The sequence below is a fragment of the Mustelus asterias genome, chromosome 1 (assembly GCF_964213995.1).
Source record: "Mustelus asterias chromosome 1, sMusAst1.hap1.1, whole genome shotgun sequence".
In the NCBI taxonomy this organism is placed as follows: domain Eukaryota; kingdom Metazoa; phylum Chordata; class Chondrichthyes; order Carcharhiniformes; family Triakidae; genus Mustelus; species Mustelus asterias.
In genome coordinates this window covers 42863321-42878816 of record NC_135801.1, presented here as the reverse complement: position 1 = coordinate 42878816, position 15496 = coordinate 42863321, and positions in this window count along the sequence as shown.

The following is a 15496-nucleotide window of genomic DNA, read 5'->3' as shown; positions in this document are numbered from 1 at the left end:
GCACTGGGAGATCTCCTGCCACGATCACCCTCCAACACATCCCGACACAGACATCCCTACCCATCACCTCCCCCACCCCCCAGTTGATTGCTCGCTCCCAGTGCCAGCCCCTCCCCATGCCGATCAGCCCCCGTCTGCAAAGCTCTCCTGCCAATCACCCCCCCACTTTCTGCAGAATTTCATCACTTCTGCAGAGCCTCCCCCTCGCCCCCCCCCCCCAACTCCCAAAATTGCCTCCCCCCCACCCCCCCCTCCCTCCTTTCAGGGCTTCCAACCCCCCTGCCTCCCTATGCAGAGCTCTCCCCGTGCTTCCCCTCCATCATTGCCCTGCCCCCCACTCGTGCTGGTGGACACTACCAGGGTGGGTACTAGCTGCCACTGTCCCATGGGCACTGCCCTGATCACCTGAGGGCTTCAATAGCCTCCAATCCTCCCCCCACCCCCACCCCCCCCACTCCTGGGCGAGGCCATCATATATGCTGATGGAGATCAGCTGTGATTCTCGCCAGTGTGAAGCTCGACTGGCAAAGGGGTTAATACAAGTGAGCCTAGACGATAGCATCTGGGATTCGCTAATGACACGTTAATCATTTCATTAATATTTAAATCGGCAGTATTGTGCGCACCAGTAAGTGACCCAGAAGCCTTATTGCTAACATGTCCCACCGTGGTGATAGTAGCTGCACTGGTGGATTGTGTGGTGGATATCTGTGTCGAATGACTGGTGCTGCCCTCGGAGGAATCACCAGGGCCTCCCTCCGAAGGTGTCCTCCAAACGCCCGGGGGATGTCTCGGCAGGGGCAGTAGGGAGGGCGGCGACTTCAGAAGGGCCAGGGGCATCAGGGTCATTTCCTTTAACAGAGGACACAGGTTCAGTGCAAGGGAGGGACAAATACCTGGACAGCTTGCCACTTACTTGGAATCAGTCATTTGAACTAGAGTTTTGCTGATGCTCACTTTAAGCTGAATGCTGACTTGGAGGTCGGCGATGTCCAGGGGAGAGCAGCCATATCCGTGGAAGGGGTGGGGAGTGGTAGACAGGGTCTCCTGGTATACTAGGAGATCGGTCGTCTGCACTCTGGTGCCCCAAGCAGTCTGCAGCCAGTCGTCCTAACAAGATTAGGCTCCGCCCATGCCCCTACTGCCACGAATCTCTTGATCCCCTCTGTACTGCACAGAGTGCCGTAAATTATCAAAATTCAGCTCACAGGAAAAACAGCCCATTTTACATTTAGAATTTTTTTGGGAAAACTCCGCTCATTATATTAATACTAAATACTTTCATAGGGGGTTAATTTCCAAGTTATATTCTCTAATCTTTTCACTACACTAGTCTTTGCTTTCTACATTAAAAACTCTTTGGGAGCAAGATTTTGATTTAGACTTCTCCAAAGATTTCTGGAAATCTATTCTCTTTCATGTACATTCCTCATCTATCTGTGCAAGATATAGAAACATAGAAACATAGAAAACTACAGCACAAAACAGGCCCTTCGGCCCCACAAGTTGTGCCGAACATATCCCTACCGTTTAGGCCTACCTATAACCCTCCATCCTATTAAGTCCCATGTACTCATCCAGGAGTCTCTTAAAAGACCCTATTCAGTTTGCCTCCACCACCACTGACGGCAGCCAATTCCACTCGCCCACCACCCTCCGTGTGAAAAACTTCCCCCTAACATTTCCCCTGTACCTTCACCCCAGCACCTTAAACCTGTGTCCTCTCATAGCAGCCATTTCCACCCTGGGAAAAAGCCTCTGAGAGTCCACCCGATCTATGCCTCTCAACATCTTATATACCTCTATTAGGTCTCCTCGCATCCTACGTCTCTCCAAGGAGAAAATTCCGAGCTCCCTCAGCCTATCCTCATAAGGCATGCCACTCAATCCAGACAACATTCTTGTAAATCGCCTCTGCACCCTTTCAATCTTTTCCACATCCTTCCTGTAATGAGGCGACCAGAACTGAGCACAGTACTCCAAGTGGGGTCTGATGAGGGTCTTATATAGCTGCATCATTATCCCCGGACTCCTAAACTCAATCCCTCGATTGATAAAGGCCAGCACACCATACGCCTTCTTAACCACGTCCTCCACCTGCGGGGCCGATTTTAGAGTCCTATGGACCCGGACCTCAAGGTCCTTCTGATCCTCGACAGTACTAAGAGTCTTTCCCTTTATATTGTACTCCTTCATCCCATTTGACCTGCCAAAATGGACCACTACGCATTTATCTGGGTTGAAGTCCATCTGCCACTTCTCCACCCAGTCTTGCATCCTATCTATGTCCCTCTGTAACTTCTGACATCCCTCCAGACTATCCACAACCCCACCAACCTTCGTGTCGTCGGCAAACTTACCAACCCATCCCTCCACCTCCTCATCCAGGTCATTTATGAAAATGACAAACAGCAAGGGTCCCAGAACAGATCCCTGGGGCACACCACTGGTGACCAACCTCCATTTAGAAAAAGACCCATCTACACCCACTCTCTGCCTCCTTTGGGCAAGCCAGTTCTGGATCCACAGGGCAACAGCACCTTGGATCCCATGCCCTCTCACATTTTCTGGAAGCCTTGCATGGGGGACCTTATCGAACGCCTTGCTAAAATCCATATAAACCACATCTACCGCTTTCCCTTCGTCAACGTGTTTAGTCACATTTTCGAAGAACTCCACCAGGCTCGTAAGGCACGATCTGCCTTTGACAAAGCCATGCTGAGTATTCTTGAGCATACTAAACCTCTCTAAATGCTCATAAATCTTGTCCGTCAGGATCTTCTCCATCAGCTTACCAACCACTGAGGTTAGACTCACCGGTCGGTAATTTCCTGGGCTATCCCTATTCCCCTTCTTGAAAATAGGAGCCACATCCGCAATCCTCCAATCCTCCGGCACCTCTCCCGTCTCCATCGACGACACAAAGATCATCGCCTGAGGCTCTGCAATCTCTTCCCTCGTCTCCCACAGTAACCTGGGGTGCCATCCGGACCCGGCGACTTATCTATCTTGATGTCATTCAAAGATTCCAGCACAACCTCTTTATTAAAGTCCATATACTCAATATTTTCAGTCCACCGCAAGCCCACAGTACATCCACCCATGTCGTTCTCCACTGTGAAAACTGAGGCAAAATACCCATTAAGCACCTCTGCCATTTCTACTGGTTCCGTACTGATTTTCCTGCCTTCACCTTTTATAGGCCCTATTCCTTCACGTCTCATCCTTTTACATATTTATAGAACGCCTTAGGGTTTTCCTTAATTCTACTTGCCAAGGCCTTCTCGTGACCCCTTCTGGCTCTCCTAATTTCCTTCTTCAGTCCCTTCCTACAAGCCGTATACTCATCTAGATCCCTATCTTCGCCAAGCTCTCTGAACCTTTTGTACGCTTTCCCTTTCTTCTCGACTAGGTCCCGCACAGCTTTCGTGCACCACAGTTCCTTTAACCTACCAGCTCCTCCCTGTCTGCTCGGAACATTGTCCTGTAGAACCCTGGACAGACATTCCTTGAAAAACTGCCACCTCTCTTCAGTAGATTTCCCCGAGAATACCTCCTTCAAATTTACGCCTCTAATTTGCTGCCTTATGTCTTCATATTTCATACTCCATATAAACGCTTTCCTAGCTTGCCTGATCCTCTCTTTTTCCGATGCAAGCATAAAGGAGATAGAGTTATGATCGCTATCCCCAAGATGCTCTCCCACTGAGAGATCTGACACCTGTCCAGGCTCATTAGTCAGTATCAGATCAAGTACAGCCTCTCCTCTTGTAGGCTTGTCCACATGCTGTGTCAGGAAACCCTCCTGAACACACCTAACGAACTCCTCCCCATCCAATCCCCTTACCCTAGGGATATTCCAATCTATGTTTGGGAAATTAAAGTCTCCTATCACAACAACTCTGCTATTATTGCAACTCAGTAAGAAGTCTCACAACACCAGGATAAAGTCCAACAGGTTTATTTGATAGCAAATACCATAAGCTTTCAGAGCGCTGCTCCTTCATCAGATGGAGTGGCCACTCCATCTGATGAAGGAGCAGCGCTCCGAAAGCTTATGGTATTTGCTACCAAATAAACCTGTTGGACTTTAACCTGGTGTTGTGAGACTTACTGTGTTCACCCCAGTCCAACGCCGGATCTCCACATCATTATTGCAACTCTCCAGGATCTGTTTCCCTATCTGCTCCTCCACCTCCCTGTCACTATTGGGTGGCCTATAGAAAACTCCCAGCAAAGTGATCGACCCCTTCCCACTCCGAACTTCCACCACAGAGACCCTGTAGACAATCCCTCCACAGCATACACCTTCTCTACAGCTGTGACATTATTCCTGATCAGCAGTGCCACTCCACCCCCTCTCTTGCCTCCCTCCCTGTCCTTCCTGAAACATCAGAATCCCGGCACCTGTAGTATCCAGTCCTGTCCCTGAGACATCCGAGTCTCCGTAATGGCCACCACATCACACTTCCAGGCATCGATCCACGCTCTGAGCTCATCCCCTTTATTCACTATACTCCTGGCATTAAAGTAAACACATCTCAATCCTTTGGTCTGAGCTCTCCCCTTCTCTATCCCCCGTCCATCCTCCCTCTTGCACCGTCTATAACCCTTCTCTGTTTGCGAGCTAACTTCCTCACTCCCAGTCACCTTGTCTTGATCCCCTCCCTCCAACCTATCTGGTTTGCTACAATTTAAAATCTTACATTGCGTCATTTTCAAAGTGAAATAATCTCAGATTTATCCAAATTTTGATCTAACCTGTGATAAACATCATAATGCTCCAGCCTCTCCCATTCATATGTGTTGGTCCAGTCCTAAATTGGCTGTGTTTAGAACAAAGATTTTTACATCATATTCCTATTTTTCATAGTCACATTGAATCTTCTCCTATTACAGCACTCTTTGGAGTGGAACCAAATGTCATCTCTTTTATAAAAATTCAGACTGTTGCATTCATCTTTTCAATACGATTGGCTTGATGTGCTATTCTATTTAATTGGAAGCTGTCTGCTCCGCCCTCTTTTACTAGTTACATACATTTGGAGAACCTCAAATGTGAAAAAAGAAAGTACACTGAGAGGCTCCACTGATGGATTTTATGTAGCTTGGTAACCTTTCCCAGATTATTTTGAGGATTTACAGCTCTCTACTTTCCTACAGCTGACCCTAACTATATTGTATATATTATATCTTGTGAAACTATGGCTGGGATTTTCCAGCCTCCCGGCAGCTTGCCCTTGGCCGCCAGCGGGGATTACCAGTCTAGCCAAAGTCTGTAGTGTTTCATATGGTCTGCCCGCCGACCACCAGGGAACTTACTGGAGGGACTTGCCTTTGGCGGAACTGGAAGATCCCACTGGCTTGAAGGGCTGGAAAATCATGCCCTATATCATTCCTCATGATTATTGTTGATTTTCTTATTATTTGTGTTTTTGGGCTAAGGAGGATATTTTTCATCCTTTTTTACTTTCCTTTTTACTCCTTCTTCCTACTTTTCTTTCCTTTTCTCTTTCTCTTCCAAGTGTAGGTTTATTAGATTGCTGTACGGTAATTGATTTTCTGTACTGTTATTCATCATGATTGTTGTTAAAATGTAATGAACAGATGTTTTTTTTAAAACTCCCAGATACAAGGCCTACCACACCTCTACAGGTTGTGCAGAGCACCGCGCATGATGCTGGGGCATATTGCAGTTGTCCTCTGCATTGATCCAGACAACAGAATACTATTTTTAGAAGACTAATGGATTGCTTGATTGCTATCTGGGTCAACCCGTGGCAGGTATTGTATCATTCCTCAGCTGCAGAGCGAGGATTCCTCACTGGCATCAGTAACCATGGCTTTACTGGGTCCTTGAGGATCCAGCCCTGTGAAGATGCACTGGGGGGGGGCAGAGCAGATGTGGCACCTTTGGGGAGTCAAAGCTTACATGTCTTTTGACGCACACATGCAGAATGTGTTCTTGATGGTTGCAGACCAGCTGAACATTGATTAAATGGAAATCTTTCCTGTTAATGAAGGCAGAGGTTGGTCTGTGGGAGGTTTGATGGGCACATGGGTGAAATCTATTACACCTTTCGCTTGAGGAAATCCTGCATTAGCCCTGAAGCTGGTGGACCTCTCTGTCTGACTGTTAGGGTCAATTCGGTAGCATGCAAACTTTCCAACTCTCTTGAACAATGCATTGGCCCCCTCATTAATGCAACGGTTTGTAGCTGCCTGGGATATCTTGTACATATTCCGGGTGAATCCCAGGAAGTAGCTGGATGTGTAGAAGCTGTACGTGATATTGACCATCAATGTGACTGGCGTCCATAGATTGCAGCTTGTTCTAACGTATCATGCACAAATCAGTACTCACTCTCCCTTGATAGCTGCAGTCTTCATTGATACTGGCACTCTGGTGCTTTGAGATCTGCAGCAGAATTTTATGAGATTTTTTCTAAGTGAACAGCTAGTCTGAAAATGGGAGAGCTCCAGATCTGTTTTTTGGGCAGGTTTTCATGCCCAACACGTTGGCAGGATTTCACCATAGAATCATAGAAACCCTACAGTGCAGAAAGAGGCCATTCGGCCCATCGAGTCTGCACTGACCACAATCCCACCCAGGCCCTACCCCCTTATCCCCACGTATTTTACCCAGTAATCCCTCTAACCTACGCATCTCAGGACACGAAGGGGCAATTTTAGCATGGCCAATCCCAACCTAACCCGCACATCTTTGGACTGTGGGAGGAAACCGGAGCACCCGGAGGAAACCCATGCAGACACGAGGAGAATGTGCAAACTCCACTCAGACAGTGACCCGAGCCGGGAATCGAACCCAGGTCCCTGGAGCTGTGAAGCAGCTGTGCTAACCACTGTGTGCTGCCCTCAATTGTCCCTGCACCCCCACCAATGACATAATGAGGTTCCTGCCATGCAATTACAGAAACCACATTTAACTATGTTAACACACATTAAGTGCTGTATCATGTTGTATCACATGTCCCCCCCCCCTTCCCCCCCCCCCCCCCCCCCCCCCACCCCCCCTCCCCTCCCGCCCCACCACCGATGTGACACATTTTGACAAACAGGGAACTGGTAAACAGACCCCACCAGGAGTGCACTGATAAGTACAGCCTACAGGGGGAAGAGGGTCAGGGCCCAGACCATACCCTGGCAGTGGCTGGGCACTGCCCCGAGACCTTTCCCTGGCACTGCTGGACACTGCCCCCAGACCTTCCCCAGGCACTGCTAGCCACTGTCCCCAGACCTTTTCCTGGCACTGCTGGACACTGCCCCCAGACCTTCCCCTGGCACTGCTGGACACTGCCCCCAGACCTTCCCCTGGCACTGCCCCCTGCACTGCTGGACACTGCCCCCAGACCTTTTCCTGGCACTGCTAGCCACTGTCCCCAGACCTTTTCCTGGCACTGCTGGACACTGCCCCCAGACCTTCCCCTGGCACTGCTGGACACTGCCCCCAGACCTTCCCCTGGCACTGCCCCCTGCACTGCTGGACACTGCCCCCAGACCTGTAAATTTACTAACCATGCCTCCTAAATACTCATCCAAATCATTCATATAAATGTCAAATAACAGTGGACCCAGCACCGATCCCTGAGGCACACCGCTGTTCACAGGCCTCCAGTTTGAAAAACAACCCTCTACAACCACCCTCTGGCACGGTAGCACAGTGGTTAGCACTGCTGCTTCACAGCTCCAGGGTCCCGGGTTCGATGCTCGGGTCACTGTCTGTGTGGAGTTTGCACATTCTCCTCGTGTCTGCGTGGGTTTCCTCCGGGTGCTCCGGTTTCCTCCCACAGTCCAAAGATGTGCGGGTTAGGTTGATTGGCCAGGTTAAAAATTGTCCCTTAGAGTCCTGGGATGCGTAGGTTAGAGGAATTAGCGGGTAAAATATGTGGGGGGAGGGCCTGGGTGGGATTGTGGTCGGTGCAGACTCGATGGGCCGAATGGCCTCCTTCTGCACTGTAGGGTTTCTATGTTTCTATCATCAAGTGGATCTCCCACTCCACTTGACGAAGGAGCAGCACGCTCCGAAAGCTAGTGGCGTTTGCTACCAAATAAACCTGTTGGACTTTAACCTGGTGTTGTTAGACTTCTTATTCTGTCATCAAGCCAATTTTGTATCCATTTGGCTACCTCACCCTGGATCCTGTGAGATTTAACCTCATGCAACAACCTACCATGCGTTACTTTGTCAAAGGCTTTGCTAAAGTCTATGTAGACAACATCAACTGCATTTCTTGTTTACCCTTCAAAAAACTCACTCTAATTCATTTATGAAATTTCTTGCTGAAACTCCATTTGTACTCTTCTAATTAAGTTTTCACTCTGCTATGGCATTGAAATGACTCTTATCAAAGTCACAAAATTACAACCTATGTAACTGACTATGTTGCACTCTCCATTCTCATTTTTCTCAATCTGTCTGTAGTCTTTGAAATAGTTGATCACACTATCCTTCTCCATTATCTCTCTTCCAATTTCCATCAGGTTAGGATGCCTTCAACTGATTCCATTCCTATCTCGTCAGTCCTATGCAGAAAATCTCCTGCAATGTTTTCTCTTCCCGCTGAGGCATTGTTACCTCAGTAACCTTTGACTCAGGTCAATAGAATTTCAGTTAGTATATATGCAGGAAGTTTACTGGGTGCACAAAGCAACAGTTCTGCCTGAAGGAAATTTGGTAATGAGGGAATTTGGTGTAAAAAGGAAGGGAGTGCTGCCTGTGGTCTTTTACAATAACAGTGTGGCCCAAGACAGGGAGCTAGAGTGAGTGAGACATGAGAGCTGAGGTCTGGAGGAATTAATTAAATGAGCAGATCGATGACTGGTGAGTTTTAAGGATTTTTTGTCTGTGTTAACGAAGGCAGTAATTTAAACTAGTACCGGGGACATTTAAGTATTGCATTACATTTATAATGTAACTAATTATAGACATAATTACATGTCGGGGCAAATTTTTCCGTTCCACCTGCCACTTGAATTGTAGTGGGTGACGAGTGGACCATGGAAAGGTCCGTTGACCTCGGGTGGGATTTTCTGGTTTCAGGGCGAGCACAGCCAGAAAATCCCCCCACCCGCTGAACCCCCCCGCCAGGGTCAGATCCCCGCCCCCCGCAGGAGGCAGACCTCCCCCCTCTCCGGCAGACTCCCCACCCCCATAGTCTGCCCCCATCACTGCCCTCCCTCCATCCCAGACTGATCCTGTCTGCAGAGTGGCAGTGGGACCCCCCACCCACACCGATCACCCTAGGCCCCGTCCACAATGGGCCCTGCCCCCTTGGCATTTCCTGATGCCCAGTGGGCAGTGCCAAGGTGCCCTCAGGCATGAACACTTTGCCCCTGGGCATGGGCACTGCCAGGTGCCCATGGGGCATCAACCCTCCCGCTGCCCAACCACCTGGGGGGCCCCCGATTGCCCCCCCTTCATTCCGGCGGAGTCTCCCACTCGTTCCCCGAATGCGGGGAGCTGGTCTGAACCCCGCCGGAATGAAGTACTCCTGGCGGGGTGGGAGATTCGATCGGGACCTGAAAGTCCCCGATAATGACCTGCTAAACATATTTAAAATACATTTGAAAAGGATTCAAATTACTTACCTGCCTTCCCGCCAGTTTCCAGCGTGGTCTGATCGGCGACTGTTCGCCGGCTCTGAGAGATGCGCATGCGTTCCCGGCACGTGTGCAAATCCCGCTACAAGGCCGGCGACGCGCATCTCCCACCCCAACCCGCCAGAAAAATTGTGGGTCACAATGGGAGAATCGCGGCCCATGTTTCTGTTTCTGAAGAAGGATCATGTTTCTGTGTCTGCCAAACCTGCTATGTATTTTCAGCACTTTCTGTTCTAACTTCAGAGTTCCAGCATTCACACTATTTTGCTTTTATATTATTATGCTGTCACCAAATTTGCAGATGATGCAGAGATATGTGGGAAAACAAATTGTGAGGAGGATAAAAAGAGTCTGCAAAAGGATATGGATGGATTCAATGAATGAGCAAACATTTGGAACGTGAAATATATATGAGGTTGTCCACTTCAGCAGAAAGAATAGAAAAGCAGAATATTATTTAAATGGAGAGATATTGCAGAATGCCTCAGTACAGAGCGATCTTAGTTACCTTGTACATGAACTGCAAAAGGTTAGCATGCAGGCACAGCAATTAATTAGAAAGGCAAATAAAATCTTGGCCTTTATCAGAAGCATGATGGAGCATAAAAGTAGAGAAGTCTTGATATAACTGCACAGGGTATTGGTGAGATCACATCTAGAATACTAAACAGTTTTGGTCTCCTTATTTAAGGAGGGATATATTTGCATTGGAAGCAGTTCAGAGATGGTTCACTAGGTTAATTCCTGGGATAAAGAGTTTGTCTTACAAGGAAAGGTTGAGCAATTTGGGCTTATACTCATTGGACTTTAGAAGAATGAGAAATGACCTTATTTAAATAAATCTAAGATTCTGAGGGGGCTTTACAAGGAAGATGCTGAGAGGATGTTTCCTCTCGTGAGGGAATCTAGAACATGGGGACACAGTTTAAAATAAGGGGTCTCCCTTTAAGATGTAGATGAGGAAGAATTTCTTCTTTCAGAACGTTGTTAGTCTTTGGAATTCTCTTCCACAGAAATTAGTAGAGGCTGGATCATTGAATATATTTTGAGTTGGATTGAGTGAGACAAATTTTTGTTCTACAAGAGAGCCAAGGATTTTGGGGGGTCATGGTATGGGCAAGGCAGGACAATGGAGTTAAAGCTACAGTCAGATCAACTATAATCATATTGAATGGCAGAGCAGGCTTGATGGCTCAGATAGTCTACTTCTGCCCTATTTCTTATGTCCTTACGATCAGTTTGGAACACTTTATTACATTGATATTGTTGTTTTTGAGGACTTTGTCTCCCACCTGCACTCTAGCATGGACTATGTGGTCTTCTAATCCATCCTCTTTGCCATCTACCTTCACCTCCTGTTACTCCTTGACTTCTTTCCGCGTCTAACCCATTTCCATTGTAAAGCTTTTGTGAATGGGTGGCTATATTGTCCAACATACAGCATCCTGAAACAAGTTTGTAAATTTTCAGAAACTAGCATTGTATGGAAACTTTTTTGTTATCCAAGTATAAAACAGTTGCTTTGGTATTCCAGAAGCTTGCTCATGAACAGTCTGGTTGTTCTGTGGGCTATCGATAAACTCCTGTATGAAACCTTCTTTAATTTGGCTTTCTCTTTCAAATAGCTCTGTAAAAAATGATTCCCACTATGTAACTGCACCATATATAACTCCTGGTTAGTATTGATTACCATGATTTTGAGCTGGTCACAATAATTTTCGAATTGAGTTAAGTGGTCCTGCTCCTGTATGTCTCAGTGCTATGAGTAGACATATATATGACTATACATAAATAATTAATAATACCCTGCAATTTGGTAAGGTGGGCCAATTTGTCTTTGATTTTGTTCCTGAATTCATATTGAGCTACATGTTGAGTCTTATGAAAGCGATTCCACAATGGAGCAATTTGCTGCATTCTGTCTAAATCCAGCCAAGCCTCATCTGCAAGGTGATGTCAATGGAGGGGAAGGCCATTAGGATTGGATGAATTGTGGCAGGGCAGCCTGTCACTGAGGTTGAGACAGATGTGGAAGCAATGGGGAGTGAGTGAAACAATCATTGTGTCCAATATTCTCTTGAAAATGTGTGGTCTGGGGCACCTGTGTGGACCTTTAATACCACTTTATGATCCTGATCAAGAGGAGGCACCAGGCATTGGTTGAAAGGGCAGTTGCTTCACTGAACTCATGTCTCACCAGCAGGTACAGCAGCAGGGTTCCTTCTCCATTGGAAAGCTCAAATGGTGCAATGCCATCTGAAGACACTTTCCAAGCCCAGTGTAGATACAGTCAAAGCAGTGGGCTTTGTTGCTTATATAAAACTAATGTACAAAAGTACTGCAGAGATGCCTTAGAAAAATAAAGAGAGGCCAATCGATGCTCAGCTTCATGCAGGTGGTGAGCTTCGGATATCATCAGTAAATCAGCAGAATCAAATATGTGAGCATATGTTAGTGTTTCCAGTGTCAGTGCACTCTCATGCACAAGCATGGAGGAGTCCATCTATGCCATGAGTGGTACCACTTTCCTAACCTGTCAGTCTTTTTCATCCTCCATTGAGAGAGTGACAGCACTGATGGAGAGACATAAGGAGCATAACATATGGATAAAAGGGACATACACGGACCTCCGAAGCATGGCCTCAGCTATAAAAACAATGAGTGGGCAAGATGGGCCAACCATGTTCCCAGGAGGTGAACCACACCAGGTAACCACAAGTGCTGAAAAGCTGAGGAGGGGCAGGCTGAAGGTATTGGGGGCTCTTCTCAAGGCACCTTGATTACTGTAGGAGAAACCTTGGCTTCTTGATCGTGACACCAATTAGGTATGCTGGTCTGATGACTAAGACGACTCCTGCACACTATGGGCACCAAGTGTCCCAGACTCTAATGGTCAGAATCCACATACTCTCATACACCAGAATAATAAAGACCGACAACAGTCCCCATGTCAACTCCAGCTGAGCACCCAGTAGAAGCAACCATAAGTAAGTAAAAGCACAGACTTCGGATTTCACTGAGTCTAAATTATTTGTTAAATATTGAAAGTGCTGGTGTTTAATGAGAGTTAAGGGTCTTGACATGCAATGTATAGTGTATTATGTAGTTAATTTTATGCAGCTGTTGATAGTGACTAGATCTGAAAACAAATATATGGACGATCTATAAAGTTGAGTGCCTGTGTTGACAGAAGCTATTGGCATATAGTGGTACTGGTTATAGAGATGGTAAATGATAGGTAAGCATGGCCATCTATAGGAGAAAACGCCTTGGTTCAATGGCCTCTTGCACTTGACTGCATGTGAAGCATCTTCTGTTTGGAGTGTCCAAATATCCTTGCCTTGGATGTCACTGTCTTGTGAGTTGGTTCCCACAATACTATCTTAATTGGCTGGTACCTGTTTAGGTGCCTTGTGCTCATCTTCTTCATTTGAGGGTTCCACTTACTTAGTTTCTTTCTCTGGCTCCAGTACTATTCTCCACTAGAGTGCCAGGTTTTGCAGTGAGCAACAGAAGGCAATGATAGGGGTGAGTGTGCATTTTGCAGGGCTCGCCCAGATCTATCAAGACATCTAATCCTCAGGCTAATAGCTGGCATGGTGGTACAACGGCTAGCATTGCTGCCTCACAGCACCAGGGACCCGGGTCCAATTCCCAGCTTGTGTCACTGTCTGTGCGGAGTCTGCACTTTCTCCTCGTGTCTGTGTGGGTTTCCTCCAGGTGCTCCGGTTTCCTCCAACAGTCTGAAAGTTGTGCTCGTTAGGTGCATTTGCAATGCTAAATTCTCCCTCAGTGTACATTTACAGGTGCCGGATTGTGAAATCGCTGGGCCTCTGACGCAAATCTTTGTCTTGTCACTGGACACAGGTGAGGTCCCAGAGGATTGGAGGATAGCTAATGTGGTCCCCTTATTTAAGAAGGGTAGGAAGGATAACCCTGGAAATTATAGGCCGGTGAGCTTGATGTCCATGGTAGGGAAGTTGTTGGAGAGGATTCTTAGAGATAGGATGTATGCACATTTAGAAAGGAATAAACTCATTAACGATAGCATGGTTTTGTGAGAGGGAGGTCAAGCCTCACTAAGCTGGTGGAGTTTTTTGAAGAAGTGACTAGAATGGTTGACGAGGGAAGGGCTGTGGATGTCATATATATGGACTTTAGTAAAGCGTTTGACAAAGTCCCTCATGGTAGGTTGGTGCAAAAGGTTGGATCTCATGGGATAAAGGGGGAGGTGGCTCGATGGGTGGAGAACTGGCTTGGTCACAGAAGACAGAGGGTGGTAGAAATCATAGGAACCCTACAGTACAGAAAGAGGCCATTCGGCCCATCGAGTCTGCACCAATCACAATCCCACCCAGGCCCTACCCCCACATCCCGACATATTTACCCACTAATTCCTCTAACCTACGCATATCAGGACACTAAGGGGCAATTTTAGCATGGCCAATCAACCTAACCCGCACATCTTTGGAAGGGTAGTGTGGAAGGGTCTTTTTCCGGCTGGATGCCTGTGACTAGTGGTGTTCTGCAGAGCTCTGTATTGGGACCTCTGCTGTTTGTGATTTATATAAACGATCTGGAAGAAGGTGTAACTGCAGTGATCAGTAAGTTTGCGAATGACACGAAAATGGCTGGACTTGCAGATAGTGAGGAGCATTGTCAGAGGCTACAGAAGGATATAGATAGGCTGGAAATTTGGGCAAAGAAATGGCAGATGGAGTTCAATCCAGATAAATGCGAAGTGATGCATTTTGGTAGAACTAACATAGGGGGGAGCTATACAATAAATGGCAGAACCATAAAGGGTGTAGATACACAGAGGGACCTGGGTGTGCAAGTCCACAGATCCTTGAAGGTGACGTCACAGGTGGAGAAGGTAGTGAATAAGGCATGGCATGCTTGCCTTTATAAGACGGGGCATAGAGTATAAAAGTTGGGGTCTGATGTTGCAGTTGTATAGAACATTGGTTTGGCCGCATTTGGAATACTGCGTCCAGCTCTGGTTGCCACACTACCAGAAGGACGTGGAGGCTTTGGAGAGAGTGCAGAGGAGGTTTACCAGGATGTTGCCTGGTATGGAGGGGCTTAGTTATGAGGAGAGATTGGGTAAACTGGGGTTGTTCTCACTGGAAAGATGGAGGATGAGGGGTGACCTAATAGAGGTGTATAAAATTATGAAAGACATAGATAGGGTGAACGGGGAGGGAAGCTTTTTCCCAGGTCAGTGGTTACGTTCACAAGGGGTCATAGGTTCAAGGTGAGGGGGGGGGGGGGGAGGTTTAACACGGATATCAGAAGGACGTATTTTACACAGAGGGTGGTGGGGGCCTGGAATGCGCTGCCGGGCAAGGTGGTGGAGGCGGACACACTGGGAACGTTTAAGACTTATCTAGATAGCCATATGAACGGAGTGGGAATGGAGGGATACAAAAAAATGGTTTAGTTTGGACCAGGGAGCGGCGCAGGCCTGGAGGGCCGAAGGGCCTGTTCCTGTGCTGTATTGTTCTTTGTTCTTTGTTCTTTTGACTAGGGGATTTTCACAGTAACTTCATTGCAGTTTTAATGTAAGCCTACTTGTGACACTAATAAATAAGTTTTAAAAACAATAGTTGCCCTTGAGGTCCTATTGAAATGGCTATTTTCTCTGCCTGCGTCTTGTGGTTGGGTGCAGGGGTCAGCAACCATGTCTTCAGTGCTTTTGAACCCAATCTCCAGCCATGAAGGTGTTTGGTTGGCCTGAAGAGCTGAGCCAATTGGATCTATCTAAAGATGTAGGAGTCATAACACCGTCCAGAAATCCTCACATACACCTGCATGATCTGGTTGTGGTGATTACAGACAACTTGAAGACTGAGGGAGTCAAACCCCTTATAGT